Below are 23219 nucleotides of genomic sequence, written 5' to 3'. Positions count from 1 at the left end.
CCTGTATTGATTCCTGCCACTCGGGTCCCCCAGTCTTGTGCTGGGCCACCAAGTAACAAAGAGCAGATCAGTAGCCCTCCTTTCCTTCTTCCTGCAACTTATGCAGGATGAAACATCAGTGGCTTAACAGCGTGAGGCCACTTGGAATGTACCATTATTATTTTATTTTAAGATCAGTGGAAATAGCTCCTAGGTGTGACAACACTTGTAGAGAAATATGAAAACCACACTTTGCAGCTGCTTATGCTTCAGCCCAAAGGCTGTGTTTCCAGCAGTTAGACAACCCTGCGAGTGTTTACCTGGCTTTTGTAGCCAGGTTCTGGTTACTGTAAGGCTTTTCTTATCTTGGCCTTCCACAAACAGATCTCCAATTACAGGCAAACATGTCTGTGTGCATCCATTTCTTACTTTAATTCAGCTCAGAATTCCCTCCCGTTCAAGCTTTTCCCTATAGGTATCCTGAAATCCATGAAATAGATGCATGAAAATACCAGTTTTAAAATACATCTTGCAAGGAATACCAGTTATCTCGAGCCTCAGAATTTTTTTGTGAATGGCTAGACAGAGCCATCTCCTGGCTAGAGAGTAAACAGAACTTCTGTAAGTACACACCTTAATGTCTGTGAATAAGCTATTCACCCACTGCAAGACAAATCATTTGTGCAGATTCAAAGGTTGGTTACAAAAGACAATATTTATATCTGTTCCTCAATATAATAAATTATTAACTACATCGATGATGGAGAACAACTCATCCTGTTTGCTAAGAGGTTTTTGGATGATATAAACATGGAATTAACAGCAACTCTGGAATAAAAACCACAAGCCCTAAACCTCTCCTGCTGGCTTGAGAAAAACTGACACAGCAGTAAAGCTTTATCCATTTGTCCTTAACGGGAAGTCACAGAAGTGCAATGAGGCATCCCACCCTGCAACCCTGTTGGATTTCCTTAGGCATAACACAAGGACAATTAAATTCATCTACCTTGACTTTTCACAATAAAGTAATAAAAACAAGTAATAGGTGTGTTTTAGGGAGCTTGTTTAGGCTGTATGATTAAGTTAACATGATGAGTTTAGCCCTACTTAAGTTTCTAAATACCTCATGTTGTGGATTTGCTTTTAAAAAGTCTTAGAAATAATTGTATCCTTAGACAGTATTCAGTCTATTGCTTCAGTAGGTTTCAAAGCTGTAATTACTACTTATTAGACAGAAGTCACTATTAGAAAACCACTCTTTCTAAAACCGTTTTTCTGCACAACACATTTACAACCCACCTGCAAGAATCATTTTGCCATTTCTACCAACCAGGAAGGAACGTGAGCATGACAGACAAGCCTTCTTCGGTCCCTGGGCATCTCTCTAGATTCCTTGCTAAACCAACACTCAGGATAATGAACAGATGAAAGACTTACAGATAAGTAAGTGGATTTTGTTCAATTAACAGTCTTCATTAGTTTTCCTCCCTCCTAAATAAAATAACTGTTTCCATATCTTCTGAATGGTTGCAAACATTGACCCACCTGTAAACATAACCAGTTCCCTAACTGCACACATGTTAGGGCAGGTAGGGAAAGACACCACAATCACTAGGCCTTGCAGCATCATGAAATGTAGTGTAATAAAGAACATAGAATCATAGAAACATAGAATGGTAGGGGTTGGAAGGGACCTTTAGAGATCATCTAGTCCAACCCTCCTGCAGAAGCAGGTTCACCTAGATCAGGTCACATAGGAACATGTCAGTTCTGTCATCAGTATCTTCTACAGATTGGGAGGGCAAACTGTAAGCAACTGCACTAAGCAAACTCTTACCTCAGAGGGACTAGAGGCTTCTAGATCCCAGCTGAGCAACTATTCTTCTGTTCCCTTCCTAGAGGCAGGCAAGGCTCAGAAGTCCCTTAAAATACACTCTTCAGCCACCCTCAAAATGAAAATTCATCTCTGTCTGTGAAATCCTCATGAGCTGACCTCAACACATAAGCTCTTTCAGAAAAGGAAATGTTCTGAAGCAGTGTAAAAACAGAGTTTCCAAAGTCCGTTTTCCCTGCGTGCCATGACTCGTGGGGTGGCAGGAGCAGGCACAGTCAAGAGCAGCAGGAGCAGCTTGTGGCCCTGTGCCAGCCTCACTGGCCTTTTAAAGGGCCTTTCACATACACCAGGGTTTGGGGATCTCGGGTAGAGCAGCACGACTGAGGTCAATGAAGTGAAGCAGAGCACTTTGGTCCTGCACTAAAGGCTGCTGTCCCCTCCTACACGGGTGCATGAGCAACAGCTAGATCATCGGAGGCATTTCACGTAGGCAGTCTGGCAAGTCACAGATGTCACTTTTAAGTAACACAGACGTTATTCATAGCCAGTCACTGCTTGCTATCTACAGATAACGGATTGCATTCAGACCAGATTGGAAACAAGGTTGGCTAAAGAAAAAAAAGGAAAGAGCCAGACAATCTGTTCTCTCAAAGCTCCAGTCATTCCTGCACGCAGAAAGTGGGAAAGGCTTCGACAGCCGGGACCCACACTTCAGCACAATAGCTGCTCAAAGTCAAGAATATAGCAACATAATGCATTACTAGGCAAGTGCTGTAGAAACCTCAGCAACTAGCATTTGAGCCTGCTTTATACTGTAGCTGGAGAGTCTGACAACTTTACTCTTCAGTCCCTGCCTACTTTGAATTTGTAGAATCATTTTTTCATATAGACTTTCTCCACAGAGTATAACACTAGAAGAGGTCATGGAACAGTTCAACTGGCTGTGTGAAGGTGCATGGCCCATTTTGCATTTTTTAATTGCAAGAGTAAATGTGGTTCTTTTGTTTTTTTGTCTTCTTAACGTTTCTATTTACAAGAGTACACAAGAAAATTTAAACACAGTTAAGAACAGCACAGAACACTGGCAATACAGAGTTTCTGTATCAGCTCATCATCACTTAACGATAGATATCACCTCAAATGAACTGACTTCTACACCTATTATATTCTTGGCTTCTCTGCTAAAGCATAGTGTTGTCTACTTATTACACAGTTGCAATCAGGATCTCCCCTAGGAGCAGGATATAATGAAGCAGTAAGTTTTGGCAAGTATTTCATAGCCACAACTTGCCTAGATCAAGTTTAATCTCCACTTCATTAAAAAATTTATAAAGCTTGTGGTTGCCAAATTTTGAGACTCAAAATGACCTCAGATGTGGGCCCTGCTCTTCTCAGGAAGAGCATACTAGTGGACACGTGGGATTATTTTTGTTTAATGCCTTCTTGTTTTTCTGCTTTTGCAGGTATGATGCATACAGGAAGTTTGTTTATAAACAGCAGACCTGAATTGGCCTTTGTGGGTACCATACAGGTCAAGCAACCAAACTATGGACAGAAGACACAGGAGATGTTTACAAAAGCATATGGCACAATCACACTGAAGAGAGACTAACTTTAGAATTTAAGATCTAGCAAGTTCCAGCACTTTTTAGAGGCTGGTGATTACTGTAAAGCATTCCAAAATCTCTTGCCACTGTCCTCAGGTGCATCAAGATCAATATGAGAAATGAAACACACAAAGCCAAACTGTCTTCCTTCAGAAAACAAACTCAAGCACTGGAGTTTTCCCCAGCACTTTGAAAAAAGGGAAGAACTAACCAAAACCCCACAAATCAAAACAAGTTATAGCACCCTAGAAAAAGACTCAGAAGACTGGATGGCAAACTAAGAACCAAACACACCACTCACGACACAACAAAAAAATTACAGTATCTTTTGTTGATTTGGAACTTTACCATCTCACCATCTATCACACGCTAAAGAATGGCAAGAGGGGTAAAAGTTCTCAGATCGTATCTACAGGAAAAACGTTACAAAGAAGTTCTGTCATGTAGGAAACTTCAGCTTTAGTAATTACTTCCCTCATCCTAGACCTAAAAGATCTCAGGACACACCTTTTTTTTTTTCCTTTTCTTTCCCCCCCCCCCCCCAGGGCATGTACTCTTTACCTACCGTTTGTGTTCAGACCCATCTTTATCCATGGTTTAGACTAGATCTCCTCAAGGTGTCTGAGACCTAACCAACGTAACTTACGTTCCACCCTCTGCACTGGGGTGGGACCGTAAGTTTTGGCTTAGAGAGGCCAGGGCTGACAGCCATGCTAATGCAGGCAAGGCAGGCCAGGGCTTCCAACCCCTTTGCAACCCCTTCCAATCTTTGCACCGCTAAGAGCAGTAACCACAGGCAGTGGTGGCCCCAATTATTTAGCACATGCCAACATCTCCAAGGATCATTTCACTATCAGGAAAGTTATAGAAGTGTGCCAAATAAAAGGCAGAAAGAGAAATGTAGAGTGCGCCTGCAGAAAAGCAAGACACACGAGAACTGGATAACTGGGGACTTTTAAGCCACAACTTAAACTGTTTGGGATGCTGCAGGGACTCTATCTTCTTACTTAGTGCTGACCACATGCAGCCTGCTTGTGCCAGCACTGACACTCAGCTGATCTCGTGGTAGAATTGTGCAGGAATTTAACCAAGCAGAAAGCTAACTCTGCCAAAAGAAAAGGAGAAAAAAAAAAAAAAAAAGTTAAACATCTCATTGATTTGATTCTTTCAGCCAGTTCACCATAAGGTCAGACAACCAGAATTGCCACTGTAAGGGGAAAGCCAGACCACAGCAGCACTTATCTAAATAACGCTCTAAGCCAGTGGAACAGGGCCCTTTGTGAATGCTTTTCTCTTTGCTGTTCTCAAACCATTACCATTCTATCTATGCCGAGTGATTCCATTTTCACATTGACACCCTGAATCCTTCTCTTCTTTTGCATTTGTACATTGGGGTAGGGGAGAAAGAGGACACAAAGATAACTTTAGTGTCCTGTAGTTAGGAATTAGCTGTTTGTATTAAGAGTACCAGAGTTTTAAAGTATATGAACTTTTATAGCCAAAGAAGCTGAACATCCACCCTACGGAAACAGAACTAATTAGTGATTAACAACTCATAGAAAGAATAAAAAAACGTTTAACTCACTTACCTGGAACAATGTAAACTGACTGAACAGTAATTGACTCCCATGTTAGATGGCAGCACAAAGAAAAGAACATCCTTCCATAGGAGCTTGGATTTGAACATCACTACTGGAGACAGAATTCCTCAGAAGAACTTTTTTCCCCCTATCACCAGCACTCACTGGTAATAGGCCTGTTATGTTCAGATATCTTGCAAGTTCTCCAACCATCCTCAGATGCCCAGAAGAGCCATAGGAAGCAAAGGACAGCCTCCACGATAGTCACCACCTAAATCCAATTCCTATTAAATTACTGTAGACGTCTTTGAGCATCTGAGATTTCAGAGCTGTTCCTGTTTTTTAAAGCATAGCTGTGACCCTTTTACTGCCAGATTACCTGGAAGGAACACACACTTGTAAAAATTTAGTCATTGTTTTAATGGATGATTTTTTTATTCCAAGTACAGATGGAATAAACACTATCTTGTGTAAATCTGCAAAATAATCCATGCTTGCCCGATGCCACTCTATGCCAATAATTTAAGGTATTCCATAGCAATAGTGCAGCAACATTTTATGGACTAAGTCAAAAGCAACTCAGATGAGTTAGTTGCCATTGTTTGGGTACAGATGTTTGACTAAAGATGGATTTAACCTTATGGGAGAACCTTCCAAAGGCATTCCCAGTAGTAGTCCAGAGTTTTTAATTCTGATTATTTTTTACGAGGTGAGTTTTCCCAAGAGTTCTTTTTGTGAAACATCAGCTTAGAAGAGTTGAGAAGTTCAGAGCTGGACATGCTCTAGAAGATGGCCCTTTTCAGTATGTTACACCTTCATTTTGTTTTATAAGCAAGATTCCCCAGTGGTACTAAATACTTCTGTGAAGCATGTTGTCTAGATGCTGCCCTGATACACCACATGTTGGCTTTACAGAAGCAGCTCACAAGGCAGGACTGAATTCATTTGATGGGCCTAACAAACAAAAAACCACAAACACCAAGACAGCCAGTGGCACTAGAGCTATACATTCTACAGGAAGGAACAGGAGATATTTTAGGTTTTCATTACAAAATGGTTTTATGAAGCAAAGAGAGCTGTGTGGAGACAGCAACCAGCAGTGGTCATTCATGTAACATCAGTCCTCCCTCCAGTGAACTTACTTGAGCTTCCAGAAGAAACAAAAACAGCCTGTCCTTGTTTTTCCAACACATTTTGTCTTAGTACAAGACACATCTTTGACATTCAGTGAAAGCCTGAGTGAAGGGGAACTGTCTACCTTTTAAAGCAACTTTTAAAGACTGAAGTAACACTGAGATAAGAATGATTATATTTACATCACCAGGTTCTCCTTAAGCTAACAAGCCTGCCAGATCTTATCTTGCTCTGGTCACAACACCAACATTGAACCACAGAATATCAACTGCAGATTGTTGCCTGTTCTGTCAAATCTTTGTATTCCTGTACTGCTCTTTACAGGTCAGGGTACAGGCAGTACTATGCACTCAGAGGCAAAAGAAGCGTTACCTAATCAATATAAGCTTTCTAAAATTTACATTAGAGGAGACTTAAAATCAAAAATCCCACAAAACCACAGCCTGCCATCCCCTGAAGGCAAGTGTCACGCTGCCAGACATGATTAGAATGTGATAAGAGAAGAATTTTAAAAACACTAAAGATCATGTACAGGAAGCAGCTTCAGGGTTATGCCTTATCAATCCAATCTGCTTCTGGCTTTGTAATTAGTAAGAAATGGCCAGTCAGACAAAACATTCCGTTAGTATTTGCTGTAAGACTTATGTATTCTAAGTTCCAAATAAAAGTATCTGTACTTCTAAATGCAAAGCAGATGTTAAGAAAACTTGTCATTATAAGTAAAACAGTGTTAAAAAAGGGCCATTTCCATTCCTCCCTTGTTCTGTCTGTATTTCAGTCATACTTATTATTGGAAACAATTATTTCTAGCTATTTGTTTTTCACATTCTTTTGGTGTAAAATATGGGCAATTTTGATTCTTGAAGTCAATTTCTTGAGAAGGTTGCTCAAGACCAAGATGATCATAGGCATTACGCACTTGATGATTACAGACTGAATCCTGAAGTGCTCCAACTGCTGCTGATGTTCCCAGGACTCGCATCTCAGATGAAGTTGCCCTGTTTTTGCTGCTTCCTCAAGTTTAAAACAAACAAACAAATCTATTCAGGTATATTTGTAGCTGTGAATCATCTGATACAAACTGAATGCTAATGGAATAATATTAAAAAATGTAGGTCTTGGTTTCCCTTTTGAAAGCAGTACTTCAAGCACTGAGCACTTCTCTATGGCAATTTTGATGCCTTACGATTGCACAATAAAACTAGCGCCAAAGCTGAGCAATGCTTCAATCAAACACACCTCCCATTTTCTAGAAGCACGTAAGTTGACCATTTATACTTTTTAGTTGGAGGTAGTGATGGTTTCTTTTTACTTACTAGCCAGTGGCAAAGGGTAAGTATGTACTTCCCAGGCTGTGCCCATTTGTACATCTGCCGCAACAGTAAGCCCTGTGGTTCAGAAATGTTCTTTAGAGAGTCTCTCATTACACATTTATTTCAATCCATTTTGACACCTTGTAAGATGCTTGGCACCACAGGTCAAATTCCCTGTCACCCAATGGCCAAGCTATATACTAGGTAATTTACATTTCATAGTAGCTCCTGCTTCCATATCCCTGCGTTATGCTTTTGCCCAGTCAAGAGGCAACTGGCAACCTATTCTGTTCAAACCCAGAACAGGATGACAACAGCAATCAAAGAAACCTCGAAAGAAAGTCAAGAATTGCTTTTTTTTTTTTTTTTTTCAAAATGAGAGACTGGAACAGCTCATTCCCACCAGCAGCTTAATTTTGTAAGAAACCAAAGAGCAGGTGTTGAACAACACAAGACAGGGGCTACTAGTGATATGCAATTTTAAAAATGACTTCTTTTTGGTGCAATTATAGCTTCTTAGGACAGAAGAGACAGTAGCATCACAGAAATAGCTGTATTTAGAGTCTGCATATAAATGGAATACATCAGCAACAAACAACTGAGAGGAAAGGACATGGAAGAGAAAGGCAGAAGGATTCCTTGAGGAAGGAGGTTAAGCTACTGCCACATGTAAATACCCTGTTGAATGCTGACCAAGGGTCTGTGTGCCATGTGGGAGAATGTTAATTGTTTACAGGTACTCAGGGCTGGAGGACTTGGATGAATACCAGGAAGCAGTCCATGAGAAAGTCCATTGTACAATTAAGAAGGGAGAGGAATCGCTGAAGGAGGCACTCTCATTTAAGCCCATCCTGCTAGTCAGTAACCTAATTATTTACCGCTGAGGGTTTCCTTTCCCAAGGTTGAATTCAAGGAACAAAAAAACCATCTCTGAAAGACTGTTTTCTTTCTCTTGTGGAAATAAGTGTAAAAAAGCAGACAGGTCTTGTTTGGTGTAGTACTAACCAGTATTTGTAGAAGATTAAAAAAAACCCGTTTTCTGGTCTATCTGAGATTGGCTTCAATGCCTGTCACTGCAAAGGTGATTCATTATTTTACCTCTATCTCACAAACCCATGAGAAAGTCCAGAAGCTAGTAACACTCTTCACATTAACAGGATCAACCTATCAAGAATTTGGCTAAAACCTCTCAAAACACATGCCTAAGTTCAGAGAAAACCACCGTTTCATTTTTAAACAATATTTTGGTTGACTTGGCCAGATGCCCGAGCTCTGCAGTGCCAGCAATTCCTCCCCACTTCTTTTCTGTAGAAGATTTTCTGAATACATAATATTTCTGCCAACTAGTTTAATCCTGATGGAGGAGTTCACCATGCACGCAGTTCAGGGTCAGCCCTTGACAACTTTGGTGCACAAATCTTCTGGCCACAGGTTGCCCAGGCTGTCACCCTTGCTCTTGTTTGTTACATGAGCCATTCCTTATTTGATGGTCATCCTGCACCTGTGGAAAGCAACAGAAACTATCATTGGAAGGCACAAGCCATCTGAAGTCTCAGTGACTTCCTGAGGCACCCTTTTTCATTCCAGGGCCATTGAGGGACCCTGTGGCAGCAGCAGCTTGCATCCCAAGCAGGATTACTCCACAAGCCCAAATTTACTACCTGCCCATCCTTTTTTCAAAAAGTGGACCAAGAGTTACTGACCCCAAATGGCCTCCTCATGATGATTTACAAGATGCATTTCTCCTGCAGTCTCGTTCCCTATCTCATTCCCATACCTTCAGGACAGGCTCACTTCAGCGCCAAAGCTCCCCAGGAATGAAGGTGATAAGGAAGCACTCCTTCAGCTATTCAGTAGAGTTTATTTCTTCCTCTGCCTGCTGTCTCTGGGCCTGGTTAAACTAGTTTGGGCAGCTTACTAGGGGCCTAGAGAAAGACATCAAAGTGCTTGGTTTTCTTCTGTTGTCTCCTATGCTTATGGAATGGCTGTTATTCAGCTCTTGTCTCCATCTATGTATATCTGGATGGCTTACATTCTCATAGAACCACCACTGCAACAATGGATAACACATGTCCTCGAGAGCGTCTTCTGGGGAAGAAAAGCCTGGTGAGGAAAATCTGGCTCTCCAAGCATGGAGTGCCACAGACTGCCAGGCTCCTGCTGTGGCCATCCAGTCAACCAGGGTGACCTGGGCCTGAAGGCTTCCTTTCACTTCACCTTCTCCAGCTCTACCCACAAACTCTATCTTCTCCAGACAGAAAAAAAAATGAAGATGTCACCCTCCAAAAATGTATACCTAAACATATTGTTGAGCATATGGGCTGGGCCCTTTAGGTTTATTCTTTTTTCCTCTGTGTTTCAGGACAATTTTGGACAGTGTTAAATTAACACAGACACAGCAAGAAGAGGAATGGAGAAAACAGCGAGTCCTCTTTTTGCATTGGCAGACTCCTATCAGCCCTTCAGATCCATTTATTCCACTGATTTCAAGTAGTTTGAGGGAAACAAAAGGATGGCGGTTTTATTTTGCTCTTGGTGTCATGGTGAACAAGCCTTTCAAATGAGTCACACAATCACAGAATATTAAGGGTTGGAAGGGACCTCAAAAGATCACCCAGTCACCCTTGCCAAAGCAGCACTACCTAGAGTAGTAGGTCACACAGGAACTCGTCCAGGTGGGTTTTGAATGTCTCCAGAGGAGACTCAACAGTCTATCCGGGAAGCCTGTTCCAGTGCTTCGTCATCCTCACAGTGAAGAAATTCTGCCTTGTGTTTCTTTGGAACCTCTTATGTCCCATCTTGTAGCCGTTGTCCCTTGTCCTGTCATTGGACATCATTGGCTTCATTCTCCTGACACCCGCCCTTTAGGTGTTTATAAACATTAACGAGATCACCTGCCTCGAAAAAGCCAGACAGAAGTGCTTTTGCGTGCAAGCTGAAAAAAAGCAGGAAGGGTGTCGTTCCCCGCACGCAGCGCCGCGTCTCAGGTCTCGTCCCGCAAGCCGGCGGGAGCCGCTTTCCCGCGCCGGCGCCCGTCCCCTCAGGACCCGGCCGCCGCCGGCTCACCGCCAGCCTGCGGCCGCCATCTAGCGGGGACGCAGCGGGGCCTCCGCGCGCTGCTGCCGCCGCAGCCGCGTTTTTCCGAAGCCTCCACTGGAAATGAATGGCGGCCAGAGCCCCGACACCACCCGGTATGAGCTTTCCACACCCCACCGGTCAGCTGGTACTTCTTCCATCTTGGGAGTGCGGCCGTGGCGTTTGACCGCCCAGACCTGGCTGCTGCCCGGGCGGGTGCGACGCCCTGCCTCGTAGCCCCTCCCTGGAGTCAGCGGCTGCTGGAGCCCAGGCACGCACCTTCACTCTAATCTGGTTTACTTTGCACAGCCTGAAGTGTAGTTAGAGCTCAGGCCCCATATTTCAGCACTTAAGTGAAAATGTCCGTTGACTCATTAGGTACGTATGTTTGAATCTATGCAGTTTCAAGGTGACCTCTCATGCAATCGGTCCTATAGATAGTCAGCACAACACTGACTCTTGATCCAGCTACACCTTTCTCAGACAGGCATGCTCTGTCTTCCATGCAGGCAATCCCTCTTCCACTGCTGGCCCACACGTTTTGGAGATGTGGATCTCAGGTTCTTACAGAAGTGTGTCTGGCATACATCCGTTTTGTTACAGGTGCAGCACGCATATGCAAGCTCGTGTGATGGTACAGCTGTGAATCTGGCCCTTAAGAAAAACAAGTTGTATGCATACTTTGGTAAGAAATTTAGAGACAACTGTTTTGCAGTGTGGCCATCCTGATACTTAATTTATTCTGTAAAGTATCACAGAATAAATTAATTTGTGAGGGCTGGAACTGTTCCACAGGAAATAAAACCAAGGCTAGCAGAATGCTGTTAGACATTGGTGTTACAATATGGTCTTTAAATAGTAATTTTTGAAGGATGTCAAAACCATGTCTTTTTTATGCACCTTTCCACACTGTACCTATTTTTCAGCATTTCTACCTTCCTGAAACAGGATGCAATGTCAGAGCCTGCTGGCATTTTAAAAAAATATTGCTTTATTTCCCCCTTTCACTCTATACAGATGTTTGTCCTTAATGTCTGCATATTCTTAAATTTTGAACAATTTCTTACAGTGTACACCATTACATGGACCTGTAGACAAATAGAAGGATTACTCAAGAGTCATCTGTTCACACTCCTGATGCCATACGTTTTTGCTTACTGCCACAGAAGACACAGGTGCCAAGTCCCTTGTCAGAAAGCATTTCTGTGAAAGAAAGGTAACATTTAAAGATACCTAGAATAGGAGCCTAGTGGCCTATTCAGTAACCACAGTTTTTTAGGATACTTTACGTACAAGTCAAGAGTGCAAGCAAATGCCTTTGGAATTATTTACTGGAAGGACTGCTTCTTCAATTTTACCTTACTTTTATTGCTACTTCCAAAACTGATTTGTCTTGCAGAAGCGTTGCACTATCAGCTCTGCATTTTGTGGTGACAAGTCCTCAGTTCAAGTTCTGGAACTCCAAATACATCTCCATTTCCTGAGGTCAAATTTTAACATCACCAGTTTTCTATCAGAGAGAAAGTTACTTAAGTGTCTTCAGAGACTTCAGTCACCAACTTCTTTACATGATACCTGTGAACCACTACAACCAATGAGGAGCCAGAAACACACTCTTATGTTCCCATGTCATTTTCAAGGGAAGCTGCTTCATCTGTGAAATTGCTAAGGTGCTTTCATATTGCTTGGCAAAGACTTCAATCTTTCTTCAAGCTTGCTGTATATATCAATTTGCATTAGAGACTAATTTTCCCCAGAGGTTCTTGTACTCTAGTCACAGGACCCTTTTTTTCCTCTTGTTCCCAAGGAAAGCTTTTGCACAACAGACCTTAGGCTTTGAAAATACTACCAAAAGCAGTTTCTCTTCCAGATATGCATTGTGGCCTCTACAATAACCCTCAGAAGAGCTTAAAAATGCTTCAAAAAATGGTATGACAGAGTGAGTCTCAAAGCCACCTGATTAAAAACTTGCCACCAGGAAGACATCTCTGCATTTGAAAGGTTGTCAGTTTCCTGCTCCACAAGGACTGTTCTACCAGAACAAAGATGAAAAACATCCTTCTTCCAGCTGGTAAGAGCTTATTTGATTGACAAGCATGTGTAGCCGTATCATACGCCCTTCTCTGCCCTCACTACTCTTCACATAAGCAACAGACAAATACTACTCTACATTACAGCAATTCATAGCAGCAGTGAACACCACACCTTGCTTTAGTCTTTATCATCATGCTACCTCACTGTTAGACAACTAGAACTGTGGCTTTTTTGAAGTACAGATGCAACCAATTCACTATGATAAATCAACCATCTAAAGTGCTTGATTTGCTCCCATGGTAAGTAATACAAAACTGAGCAGGGACAAAGGATAACTTGCTTTAGGAATTAATAACTATAGTCAAGAGGTCAGAAGCCTGTTGTGCATCACTTCTGTGGCTAGGAAGTCACACTAAAGATGGAGGACTGCAACACTACAACCCTGTGCAAAACGTCAAGCTTGTGGCATCTTCTGTCTCTGATACTTCACTGACACATAAGGCTATCACATAGTAGAGAAGCAACCCTTGACTTTTCTGGTGGCAGAGGATTAAAGTTGAAGTGTAAAACTCAAGGACCGAACAGCAGAAGAGGCTAAACAACACTTTCATCATAATCAGGTTAGAGATACAACTTCAGTGATATACTAAAGCCTACCACATCCTTCAAATTTAAAGAGACTCCCTACAATTTGCTACTCAAGCAGAAATCAATAATTCAAATAAGCCAATAGATCCACTCCACGTTAGAATACATTACAGGAGCCGACTACTTAATGTTATTTTTTAAATTATAAAAAGAAGTAGTCACAGCATCGTTTCAGTTAGGTAGAGAATGCTGCATTAATTTAAAAAATTAAATAGTGTTAAAGCTGGAGTCTGTTGCACTGGTTAATGAATGAAGTGACTGTTTTCAAAGATATCCACACATGTACAGATCATAGCTAGCATGAACAGTTTTTGCTGCACTGCTGTATAATCTCATTCAGTTTTTTGACTAGTGATGGTAATTAAGGACTGTAATCCATTGCCAAAAAATAAACAAATGTGAGCAACCACCAAAACTTAGGCAACGGCAGAAACTGTATGTGGATATTCCAGGTTTATTGCCAAGTACTTGGCTGTTCAGAGAAAATTTGAAGTTAAAATTAAGTTCTTGAGTATGTACAAAATGTAAGAATAGAGCCGAACATTTTACAAGCAGAGGGAAAACAACATTAAGGAAGAAAGTTTTGTTTATGTAAGGATTAGTATCTTGAACCTGGATAATGAGGAACAAGGTTTGCAGATTAGAACTACTAAAGCAAGGAAAGTTTAAGTTTTACGAGTACAGCCAATCCAGCCTTCTTTCCTTCGAGACTTGCACAGGAACACAGCTACACACCCTTGACTTTTTGTAGGATCTGACCCTAGTACGGTAAGTACTTTACCATTTATATTGCATATGAACTACCAAAACTGGTATAGTAGTTTTGAGGTATTAAATCAAAGTGCATCATGATTAGAAGTACTAGCTGTAATGTACTGCATATGAAAATGAACCATTATGTACGAAGAAAAACAAGCATAGCAACTGATATCTACAAACTAAAGTCACAGTGGCACATTGAACAATTTTAGGTTAACCAGACTCACTTAAAAATAGAAACCAGAGGCTGGGCTCTTCTCTCACCCCATTTTACATGTCTTTACTTTCATTGATTTCAAGTGGAGTTCTTCACAATTTATGCCATTGTGAGAGGAGAATCAAGCCTTGTGTGTTTGGAAGGAAACAGCAGACATGTTTCCCATCAGAGTGCTGGGGGAGATTTTAAAAAAACCCACAAGTATATGAACTGTGAAACCGATAGAGTACACAAGCGAAAGCAGGCAGAGAGGCTCTAGCTAGGGGTAGTGGTGGGGAACTTGCAGCTTATGCAGGTTTTTGGTTGGTTGGTTGAGGTTTTTTTTAAGACTTAGGACTGGTATTAAGGAGTCAGAAACCTGGTCATTAAACTGACTTAAAAATCTAAGAAATATTGCATTTTCTTTCTGACAGACAGTTGATTTATATTTTCCTACGGTTATTTTGTAAAACAAGGAGCAGGCCATTTTCTTTGTGAAGGACACATACATTCTGTTCCCAGAAATCAGGAACTGGAGGTCTGAACTGTGTGCATCACCAGAAATGCTGCCTATTCATCACTCACACAGCAAGCTCACTTTAGGTCCTCCAAAACCCTTCAGGATCATCCTGCCAACCAATATTACAGCAGTTAGAAAGAGCAGCACTTGTTACTGGAACTGAAGTCAAAGTACTAAATGATTTATATGTGACAAAAGCACTTCATGGTTTGGACCTATGGCACGACAGAAGCTACAGCTTTATGGTCTATGTTTTTGAGTAGCAGCACATGGTTAGGAAGCTCCTGTTTCACCACTCCAGTGAGCGACTTTGTGTACTAACACAATTGCTGTACTGGTCTGCACTGATTTGGGAAGCTCACTTAAAACAGAAAGCAAGATGACCCCCAAATCCACAAATGTTTGCTTTCAGACCATCTCTACATCCCTGCTCAAGGTCTGCCAGTGCAACTAAGCAACAGTGAAAGGAAAATAGCTTATTTTACAGAGGGAATATAGACTTATTTCATTGTTTTAATCAGGTTTATATACCATAGTAATGCAAGATTGAAGCAATTCATACTCAGAGTCCAACACTGACAGACTATTACTGTAACTGCCTGTTTGGAAATGCTTTCTCCCCGCACCTCCACTTGTGTGCACAAACAGTGGCACAGCTTACATACTAGTTTAAGTCTTCTGCTGAGCTCCAGTAAGAAGATGTGCCAGCAGTTTCCTTTTAAAAACAAGCCTAGCTTCTCTTCTTACAATTGTGTTACATACTGTCTGATTTAGTACCCAACAAAGCGAGAAGGTGAATGCACAGAACTGTACAAAAAGGAGGATAACTTCTACGTGCAGGAAAAAACATTGCATAATTCAAGATACATCTTCTGATTTTCATGAGATCAGTTCTTTCAAAGCATTAGTCTCCTTGCAGAGGCCATGGGAAGGTGGAAAGAGACCCAAGAACAAACACATATGCCCTTGAATATCCAATTTCTAGTGTTTTGGCGTTAGTATTTAGATGTTGAATGCTGACTTACACATCAAAGTAAAAAAAAAGAAGCCTTAAATGAACAGGAGCCTCACATTACCTCAATTTCTAAAATAAGGCCACCAAGTATACCTTTCTGCTACTATACTACAAACAGTCCTCATTGGTACCTCTTTACAGCACCAGCTCCAGGCTAGTAAGACATCAACTAATGGGTCAAAAAGGTTTATGAACAGCTACAGTACAATATGAGACAGATAGGGAGACATTAAAAACTAACCTGTCAAAACTACAGCCTAAAAGGCAGCAGATTCAGAACTAGACAACGCAGTTCTGGGCATCAGGGGAGACTTTGTGATGACATCTGAAAAGCAACAAATCTGTATCAATGAAGCAAATGCCTGTTTGTCACTGTGGTTACTTCAGTTCAAATACCTTCCCTGCTCAAGTTCAATATATTAACAGCTACACTAAAACCACAGGAGCTGTTCTTGAATAAAATCAAGAGTTTTCTACAACTGGAAAATCATATATTCAGAAAGAAATGGGCTATTAGCTTGGACCACTGAACTAAAGCTTCATACCACCTGAAATCTCCTGCAAAGGTTCGCCATGCAGTATGAAGGTCAGGGGGGTGATGCTTGATGTTTACTGAATTCAAACTGCTAAATCAACCATTCAGCTCACTAACCTACTCAGCAGCATCCTTCACTGCAAGGCCTTCCACAGCTTTTTAGCAGCTCATACTTGAGCACAACAGCAATACATAGAGCCCCCTCTTACCATGCAGGTGCTCTTTCTGCCCTCACCCTAGTACACATCTGCCTTGCCCAGAGCCTCCTAAGGGGCGGCCAATGCCCTGCAAAAGGGGACGCACACTCTGGGATCAGGTCATGAAGAAAAGCTGCCATAACATAACTGCTTGCTTTTTTAGGCAGCTCACATCTCTTCTGAATGTTGGTAGTACCTCCTAGTAGATACCAAATGAAATCCAAATCTACACCAAGATGCTGAGAGGACAGAACCAAGCTGCCTGCTGGGTAACATCATCCTTACCAGGCTAGAAGTTATGTACTTTTCTGGTACCTCAGTACCAAGGAGAGTCTGGTCTGCTTTTTGCACATTTGGCAGTGTTCCAAGACATTTGTTGGCTACCGGCCTGCCAAGCTGTTTAGGCTTCTAAGCGCCTTTGCACTCGCTTTATACTATTTTGTTAAATATAAACATATCCTCTCTATCTCTTATTCCCTTATCCCATATGCACAGAACAAACTCATTTCAGTCCTTGGATGAATGGGAACTTGGTATTTATCGCACAGATCCACAATGCTTTGCAAACAAGTCTGCAAAAAACCCTCTCACAATGAAGTTATCCATATGATCTTTCTGATGAGCAAGGCATGAGAAAACAGTTCAAAGCTCTTGGAAAGCCATATGTATACTTTTACAAAAGACATCTGCAATTCAGCAGTGAGGTTCTAGACCTAGCATAACTCATTTAGCAGTCTGTGTATATAGATGCAAATAGACTAGGTTCAGACATTTCTTCAATGACTTCATGAAATTCATTTTAAAGTATGTAAATATTCATACTTTGAATAGTCATCTCAGCATGTGAAGCTTTTATTTTTCTACAAAAACACCAATTCCTACAAGGAGGCCAAAGTAAAGTAAAAAATATATTACTCCCAAAATATTCATGCAAACACATGCAATTTATTTACATAAACACTTTTGAACTTCAGGGTGATTAACTATAACACTTCATTACAAAAAGAGATCTCCAAGACTCAGCTTCACTAATCATGCACTAATTTTTAACATACTGGAAAACAAGTCAGCTTTTACTGCGGTTAGACAAGTTGATCCACATTTGAAAGTGCAAGGCGGCTTTCAATTTGTGCCACGGTTATTGTGTGTTTGTGTTTCTACAGAAATGGGCCACGGGCAAGGGCAGTGCCTGAGTAGCTCATGTGCTCAACAGCCTGAGCATGGGTGCCTGGGTGCCTTAGTGGAGCCTCTGGCTGAGCTCCCCCTGTCTGTCACAGGAATACTTTGTTAATGAAGAGATGAGAAGAGGGTAAACTGGGTAAAGCCAGACAATTATAGCACCTGTGTCAGCGGTGGTTTATATTGCTCCAGTGAGAAGCGTAGGAATACAGGAGAGATGATCTTAAAAGTCTTTTCCAACCACAACAGTTCTATGTCTGCTTTGAGAAGTCGTATCTGTCTAGATATATTTAAAGATTCAGTTGCACAATTCTTAACATGTAAGTTTTTCATTTCAATCTTTTTAGGACTGGTGAGAGAAGATAAAGCTTTCCTACAAAACAAGAAGCTGCAAGAGTCCTACCACATGGTATGATCCGAAGCCTACGTTGCTGTATTCATGACTGCATCTGTGTTCTTATTTTCTTTTCAAAACACTCAAACACCTTCAGAGACGAAGATGTTTGGACAATAAAGACTTCTACAAAAATTTAAGGGATTAACATCCCCATGCTTACCCCCCCCAAGTTATATTAAAAGCATCATGATATTGACATGCAGATTTTTAATCATGCTGGTTGCAATTATACAAATCAGTGATCAAATCCACTGAGAAGTCAGTTTTTGTAAGCACCACATTAACGCAAACATTAGACATGAATTTGGCACATTGCCGTCAGAGAAGCCTAGTTCTGGAATCATGTAATATTAAGATGAGAGTACCTAACACAAGATTAGAAGGCAACAAACTCAAAAAGGTGGTTATAAAAATATCACAGGAAATAAAATTTATTTTACATAAAAGCAAAGCCATCACATTTCAATATTCGGATGGCAGTTGTTAAGGCTTTTTGGAATACAGCTCCTCCACAAAGCCAATATTGTTTCCAGTCACATACATTTAAAAAAAACCCAGAATTGTTACTGAAGTCAAAAATAGTAATTGCAGGCTGTGGGATCTGTGCTTAGATGAGAGGCAACTGAATAAAACTGTTATAGATATAAACCTACAAGCACACTCCATAATACTCTTGCTACTTTGTTGCTAATCTGTAGAACTAGAAAGGGTGGGGGAGAGGGAAAATGAAGAAGAGAAGCACACAAGGCAGAACAGCAAGAGCTATCAGATGCTATAAATCAATGTCTCAAACACAAACCTTAGACAAGAGTACATGACTTTGGTACAGAACAACTGAAATAACACAGTTCCAGCTTTTGTTGATGTGTAATCCACTAGAAATGAAAGGCCTGCCTGAGAGACTGTCTAACCCAAGTTCACTAGCTAGCAAAACACTGAGCTTGATAGGTTCAAAATCATCTTGGAAAAGCAACTCACCAATCTTACAGTTACATTTAAGAACTTTTAAGGAGGTAGCCTTCCAGGCAGAGGTCCAAGAAAAGGTAAACTGGCAAAAATCTGTCATTTATAGATATTTAAAAAAAACACTGCAAGTGTTTGTATTGGCTCATACCTCTTGTATCTAGGCACTTCACTCATTTCATACATTTAAAAAACCCCTCCTTGCACAAGAACATGCTTGAGAAGTATGTCTGTTTGTGCTGCAAAGTCATTTGCTCATTTAGATTTGCCAAAAAAGTACGATGTATTTAGTGTACAATATAAACAAGCAAAATACGAAGAGTTATAGCATACCACTTGTGAAAGTTTTTTTCAGGAACTGGAAATACCCTTTGACAACGAACCATCAGCCAGAGAGCTGTTTCTGTAACAAACCCGCATCATTTTGGCAAATCATGGTCTGGTAGTCTATCTAGGAATTTCTGGTAGAAATGCCACCACTTCAGTGTGCTATTACTTGCAAAACATGTTTCCTCCCATCATTCCTCATCTACAAGGTGGGAGGGGGGAAGAGGAGTGATAGCTGTGCAGTATCTGTCCAAGCTGGTTCTTCCCATTATACAACTCCTAATCCAAACATCTTAAGCACACTAGTAAAAGCTACTCATTTCGGTAAACATTTCCAGGAGCAGGACCTAAGCATGCAAGGCTTACACCAAGTATTTACTAATGACCAGATCTAACCTCGACTTTACCTCTGTTTAAACAGCAGAAGCAGAAAAGAGTGCTGGCCAAACTGACGCTTAAGCCTTAATACAAGGAGGTCAACTGACTATTGATATAAGCCGCTTTGTCATTACACATCCCTCTCACAATCAAGTATTCTTAATGCAATATTATATCATATAATGATTTTCCCAGAAACACAAACGATGCTTCGTAATTATAAAACCTCACATTTCAGAGCATGTTTTTAGACCCTAACAGTGGAGATCTCTTTAAGATAGAAAACAGAAACAAAACCCAGCTTGTTTGTTTGTTTTAAATGGACTTCACTACTGCACATACAATTAACTCTGGAATGCACCAGACACAGCACACAAGCAAATACAGACTTTAAATTTCTGTTGGACTCTGTGCTTAGAAGCTGTGTATAGCAGACATTGCCAACCTATTATGCAAGATCCATATGACAAAGGAAAGGACTTTTAAGCTAGAATACAAAGGCTGCAGCATTAGAAGGGGTCAAAGCCATCTGCAAAGACATAATATGAACCAAAGCCATTTAAATTACTCTGCAAAATGTAGACATTCATTAGCATAGAAAAGTTTCACAGGAAAACAATGACAAAGTACAAGCCATGTGATTTTCATATGCTAATTAATTAAATATGCCAAATGCATTTAATCTCGTATTATAACCATAGGGGGAGACAGACCAAACTATTGAAGTTCTGAAAAGCCAGGTCATTAGCGTGCCAAGTCATTCTTCAGATCTCCTCCAGCCAAAACCAGCACATACACAAATTTACATTCCCAACTTATTATATATGTAAGTAAAACCTGGCTCCCTGCTCCTGCCCTGCCATTCCCTCTTCTTTGGAAGACACTTGCTATCTCTTACTCCTGCATTCTAAATGTCTTATTAAACATTAGAAAGAACTCATTTGTTAGGGAAAAAAAAAAAAAAAGGAAGACAGAAGCTCTTTTGCCAAATGCCTGACTGAAACGCCCTGGTCCCTCTAAAACTCTGAATAAGCTAGTTGAAAATAAGATTAATAACGTTCTTGCACATACGCATGAAAATCCACACATAGTTTACAGCCTTTCACTTTTAAGTTCAGATGACATTTCTAACCATCTCTTGCCTTTCCAAACAAGAAAAGGATTCTTAAGTTTACATAAGGCTCTTCTTACTTAATACATTTTAAATTAAAACAGATTTTAAAAAAAACCCAATTACCTTCTTCAGAGTCATCATGCTACAGGATATTAGGAAAAAACAGACTCTCCTGTTGCTTTTACCCACATCTGACTCCAATCTTAATAGTTTAGCTATTAACCCTGTAAGGTCCCCACACACACACCTTGCCCAGTTGATGTTAAAATTTTTATATGACTGATCTGGGCTTACTCATTACAAAGCCTTTTGTTATACAGAAAGAGAGCAGCTCCATGGACCTTGGTTTACAGGCCACAATTAATCGTGTTGTTGGCAGAACTGCAGCAGCCCAGTTCATCCGGGGCTCTGCAGCAAGAAATGAAAGAATCTGTCACTGCAGTCAGAGGGACTGCTCTCTGCTTCTCTCCTCTCCGTTCCCTTTCCAAGCTCACTCTGACCTGATGACATTTTGGGATGAAAACGTGGCCATCGTGATATTCTTGTGCTGCAGACAAGTAACACAAATAACAGTAACTCCTCCTAGAGATAACTGGAGCTTAAGAGAGAAATGCACACCCTGATAGAAAACCTCAGTGGTCACTCTGAGTTTGCCAATGCAAAACATGCAATTTAAAGACCTCAGTTACCAGCTAAGCAATGAAAGCAGGGCACTTCTCCGGCTGTAACGCTAGACGTTTATTTTTGCCACCTTTTAGGTTTTAGCATGTAGGGAATACGCATTGTTAACCTTTAAAGCCTCTGTATAAACATTTCTCGGAGAGCTTGTAAAACATCCCCCGCTGCGTTTCCTGGCTCTCCAGTTGATGGCATTCAGAAAAACTGCTGCAGTGGGTGCTTTATTTTGCTTTCCTCGGCCACCCTGCTGGGGTACCATGACAGATTCCTGCCCAAAGCCAGCCGCGGCTGCCCCCGGCCCGGACCACGGCCGAGGAAGGCGCCCCACACTCCACCCAACCCAGTCCAGGAGGAGAAACAGTGGCTGATGGAGGCTGAAATCCCGCGGCTGGGAAGAAACATTCTGGGAGAAGGGGCTTAGGGAGTGTCCATCACCCTTACGGAGCTCTCTTCGTTAAGGATGGAAAAAATAACTACAGACTTCGGCGAGGTTCGTGCTGAATCTCAGCCACTGTCGGGAGAGGTGTACCCCCCCAGTAACACAAGGCGCGCGCAGCAAAGAGCCCGAACGATGCCGCCGGGCTGGCAGACGGAGGTCGCCCCGATCCCCACCCGCCTCAGCAGGGGTGTCCCGCTCGGAGCAGGCGGGCGCCCAGACCAGACGCCGACACTGCACTAGGGATGAGGGAGAAGGCGGAGGCTGCCTAGAAGAAGCCAGTTGTCACCTCACTGACAGGCAACAGCTGAGCTCCCGCATCTGGAGCCTCGTTCAGACCCGCGGCTCCGGCCCGCCGCGCCTCCCGCTCCGCCAGGCGCACCGAGCTGGCGCCGCACCATCACTTTCCGCGCCGACAGCCGCCGCGGTGCTCGGGGGGACTCCCCGCGCCGGCTCTCTCGAGCCCACAGGCTCAGTCCAACAACTCCATGCAGGACGGCGTTACTCTAGCGGCGCGGACGAGTGCCGGCTCCTTACCGGGGCGCCCCGGCGATGCAAATCTCAGGTGGGGCGCAGGACCCCCGCCGCAAAGCGAGTTGCTGGGGGAAGGACTCCGCCGCCGCTGCCAGTGACAGGACCCCGGCTGCCAACAACGCCCCGCCAGACCCGCCGGGCGTCCCGCCGCATCGCCACAGGCTGTCCGTCAGGCCCCCGCCTCGGGAGCCGCCACTTACCCTCCCCGCAGCGCGCCCGAAACAAGGCGACGTATTCCCGAGCGGCGAGGTCCGTCACATAGACGGCGGGGAAAGAGAGTTGCCCGGCTCTGCCCCGCGGAGTCACCGCCGGCGGTCGACACGCATCTCCAGCAGCGCCGCGGAGGGAGGGGACCGCTCGGCCGCCCACCGGGAGCCTCCCGCGCCGCCGGCACCTCTGCCGCGACTAGCCGAGCCCCGCGCCCGCTCCCCGCCCTAAGGGGGCTCTGCCGCCCCGCGCCCGGGACGGCGACATGCGCGTTGCGCCGCGCTCATTGGCTCGCGCAACCGGCGGGGCGGGGCGGGGCGGGCCGAGGGGCGGGGGATTCCCACTGGCCCCGCCCCTCCGCCGGGGCCGCCGGCGGCGCGCGGGGCGGGGAGGCGCGAGGGGAGGCGCGCGGAGCGCGGGGGCGCGCGGCAAAACTTACGAAAATCCCTTTTCCCCTCGGTTCGGGGAGGCCAGGGAGGAGGCGGAGGACGGGTAGGCACCTCCCTCCGTTTCCTCCGGTCAGTCGGGGCTCTGAGAGCAATTGCTGGCTCCTCGCCGCCGGCTGTCGCCGAGGGATCAA

The 23219-nt window shown here is 42.9% G+C and overlaps 1 protein-coding gene across 1 annotated transcript in view; it reads right to left on the bottom strand.

The window, feature by feature from the left end:
* Positions 1-22827, bottom strand: part of PRICKLE1 (prickle planar cell polarity protein 1) — a 62305-nt gene extending 39478 nt beyond the window's left edge. Inside the window, exon 1 of the mRNA XM_062017147.1 lies at positions 22633-22827. The gene's annotated coding sequence lies outside the window, so the exon portion shown is untranslated. The remainder of the gene's footprint in view (positions 1-22632) is intronic.
* Positions 22828-23219: the final 392 nt, after the last annotated feature.

Source organism: Colius striatus, chromosome 1, assembly GCF_028858725.1.
Source record: "Colius striatus isolate bColStr4 chromosome 1, bColStr4.1.hap1, whole genome shotgun sequence".
Lineage (NCBI taxonomy): Eukaryota > Metazoa > Chordata > Aves > Coliiformes > Coliidae > Colius > Colius striatus.
This window is presented reverse-complemented; position numbering and strand designations above follow the sequence as displayed.